Source organism: Elephantulus edwardii, unplaced genomic scaffold, assembly GCF_000299155.1.
Source record: "Elephantulus edwardii isolate Elephantulus edwardi_28Jun2011 unplaced genomic scaffold, EleEdw1.0 scaffold00045, whole genome shotgun sequence".
Lineage (NCBI taxonomy): Eukaryota > Metazoa > Chordata > Mammalia > Macroscelidea > Macroscelididae > Elephantulus > Elephantulus edwardii.
In genome coordinates, this window is record NW_006399795.1 from 15,668,073 (window position 1) to 15,671,837 (window position 3,765).

Below are 3,765 nucleotides of genomic sequence, written 5' to 3' on the forward strand. Positions count from 1 at the left end.
GGAGGACAGCAGAGGGGAGGATAGCAGAGGGGAGGACAGCAGAGAGGAGGACAGCAAAGAGGAGGACAATAGAGGGGAGGACAGCAAAGGGGAGGACAGCAGAGAGTAGGACAGCAGAGGGGAGGACAGCAGAGGGGGAGGACAGCAGAGGGGAGGACAGCAGAGGGGGAGGACAGCAGAGCAGAGGGGAGGACAGTAGATGGGGAGGACAGCAGAGCAGAGGGGGAGGATGACAGAAAGGGGGACAGTAGATGGGGAGGATAGCAGAGGGGAGGACTACAGAGAGGAGGACAGCAGGGGCGGACAGCAGAGGGGAGGACAGCAGAGCAGAGGGGGAGGAGACAGAAGGGGAGGACAGTAGATAGGGGAGGACAGCAGAGAGTAGGACTGCAGAAAGGAGGACAGCAGGGGGGAGGACAGCAGCAAGTTTTGGGGTGCTGAGCTCTCCATTTCCATAGGACTCCCCATATGGCCATACAGGATCCCTCACTCGTATTGGGCTCTAACCTCTCACCCATCAGAAGAGCCTGATTTCAGCCTGTATTTGTTGTCCACAGGCTGAGTCCCAGAAGGCTGAATCTCTTTTGGCAGAGTGGAAACGGGCAATGGCCTGGGTGTGATTCTACAGGGTGAATGAGTCTCAGTGGGATGTCACCCCAAGATAAGCCAGCAGTCCAGGAATCAGTCACCTATGGGGCCTCACCTGTGGACTCCCAGAGTTTCATTCCCACAGAGTCACACATACTTGGAAGAGTCACCCCTCCCAGACCTGGCTCTGCTCAGCAGCCTTTGCTGAAGTTAGTTCTTCCTGAACAGCCTCCTGGAAATGACCGTCCCAGCCCACGCTGGCAGGCAGCCTTTGAATTCATGGCTTGTCCAGTGAAGACTTTGTGGGATTGGTCAAGGCCCTGACAAGGCAGGGTGTTTTCTCCTGAAAACTCAGCATCCGACTACAAATGTATGGGGTTCAGGGACTGGGGGTCGATACTGTTCTAGGAATGGTGTCCTAGAACCTTGGGTTTTTACACTTAAACTTGCCCAGGGATGGGGCCGGGGTCTGGGTCCTCCCCTAGCCTGGATGCTGCCACAATTTCTCTTCCTCTGTAGTTTATGTCTCAAGAGGGGGAAAAAAGAACCTCTATTCAAATTCCAGACAGGCCTGTGAAGGGGGTCTGGACAGGTCCCTCAAGTCAGGCAACGGGAAGGGAGAGGTTCATTCCAATCATATGACGAAGGAAAATGAAGTGGGAGGCTCAGCCTTGGCCACAGACATGGGGGCCCACTCCCACCTCAGTCACAGACCAGGGAACCGTTCCTGTCTTAAACAGACATGGGGTGGGCATGCTGCTTGTGTCTCAGGTACAGATGTGAGGCTTGTTCTACCTCAGGCATAGACACAGAGCCCTGGTCCATCACAGATATAGATGTGAGGGGCCCTGTGGACACTTCAGTCACAGACATGGGGCCCACTTCTTATCTCAGGCACAGATACAGGGGCCCCATTCCCACTTCAGTCACAGAAACAGGGGCCAGTTCCCACCTCAGTCACAGATATGAGGCCCAGTTCCCACCTCAGTCACAGACACGGGGCCCTGGTCCCACCTCAGTCACAGATACAGGACCAGTTCCCACCTCAGTCATGGACATGGGCCCGTTCCATCTCAGATGCAGCCATAGGGACTCCGTTTTTGTCTCAAGCAAGTCCATCCAGTGTTAGCTCTCAGGCCAGGTTGGGTAGAAACTGGGAGACTCTCTTTCGTCTTTGCTGAAGAAGGTATTATTCCTTGGGCTCAGGCCCTAGGTGCAGTGACAGATGAGAGACCGAAGGCTAGAGTTTATTGTTGTTGAGTACCATCGAGTCAGAACCAAACCATAGCTGACCCTCCAGTGGGTTTTCAGAGGCACTTAATTGCATGGGAGGAGATTGCCCATCCCATCCTTCTCCTGTGGAACAGCTGGTGGATTCAAACCACATGCCTTTGGGATCACAGTGCAGTTTCTTACCACTAGGCCACCAGGGCTCCCTGTAGGTTGGGGTAGGATTAAAAAAATAATAAAAGGAAGCCTGAGGTACCTAAGCCTTTGAGGGCATTATCATTGTGGTGGTGCGGAGCTTGGGTCCTCAGATATTCAGAGCAGGAGGGTGGACAATACCCTCTAGTGAGCTCTACCCTCATGTCCTCAATTACAGTCTTGTCCACGTGTGGCCCTATCCACAATCAGCCCACTGCCAATACATGACCACAGAGCACCCAATCTGAGCACAGAGAAAACCAACAGAGCTCACGGTGCTGAACTGGTTCTGACCCACAGCGACCCTCCGTAGGGTTTGTGAGGTTGTAAATCTTAACTGAGCTGCTGGTGGGTTTAGACCACCGGGAGGAGGAGGCAGTCTTTGGGTAGTAGTTCAATTCGCTTCGGACTACACCACCAGAGCCCCCTCAAAGCACAGAGCACCCTAGATTTCAAAGGCCTCAATGTCAGTCAGAACGGTAATGTTTCAGATGTGGCGTGAAATAAACATATTAAAGTTCATTTCAGCTGCATCTTTTCACTTTTTCATTGTGATTGTCGAACATTTTGTTGTGGTTTGGGTGCAAGTTTACAAATGAGCTTTCCGTTCAACAGCATAGACACATGTTGGCTCCTGACACTAGTGCAATCTCGTCGATGTAATGGCACCCTTCCCGCTTCCTCTTGGTCTCCCCGTTTCCATTCTTCCTTTTTTCTTCCATTTGCACGTGAGAGCTCTAGTGGCCTAGTCTGCAGGGAGTTGCCTTGCTAAGCCAAAGGGCATGCCTCTCTGGCAATTCAAATCAGCCAGTTTCCCAGGGAGAATAGACCCGCAGTCTTCTCCTGTGTGATTTATAGTCTTGGAAGCTCACTGGAGGGTTAGCTCTGAGTTGACTCTGATTCAAGGACAGTGAGTTTGAGACTATTAATTTAAAAATTATGCCTGTGGGTTGTTCTCTATTTCTACCCGATGATGCCGTGCTAGTTGTGCTAGTATTGGGACTCATGCCATGGGCAGCCAGAGAGGGCCCGCTCACAGGACCTGAAGGGATTACAGCTCCCAAGTTAAAGACCATCCCCAAGAATAGAGAGAGACCTTGTCCCTGCCTGTGTTTGGGGCACAGAGATAGAAAGGAGGAGCCCTGGGAAGGCTGGGGAGGCCCCTACATAGAGGGGTGCTAAAGAGTCAGGGAAGGGGTATAGGCAAGCAGATGGCTGAGGGTTCCAGGAGGCTGAAAACAAGACAGTGGGAGCTCTGGTGGCCTAGTGGCAAAAAGTTACACTGCAATCCCGAAGGCAAGTGGTTCAAATCCATCAGATGTTCCACTGGAGAAAGAGGGGCAATCTCCTCCTGTGCCAGTTGGATCTGATTCAATGGTACACACGCAAAAAAATAACATGAACACAAGACAGTAAGGGCATAGCAGAGGAGGCCAGAGTGGGTGCAGTGAGAGGGAGACTGACCAGCAAACAGAAGGCAGTGGGGTCTAAGTAGATGCTGCAAAATCAGGCAACAGTGGTCAGTGAGAACAGCGCTGCTAAGAGCTGCCAAGGACCCCCAATCTCCACGGCATCATTGGTCAATTTCACACTGGTCTGGGCATTAGGGAAGGGCAATTGGGGGCTGAGTGGCCACCTGGATGGTCTTAGGGCTGAATCATCTCATGTCTAGTGTCTAGTGTCTCCCCCCCCCGCCCCAGGATGCCCTGTGGCCACACCCGCATCTGGATCACCTGCATCTCAACAACACTC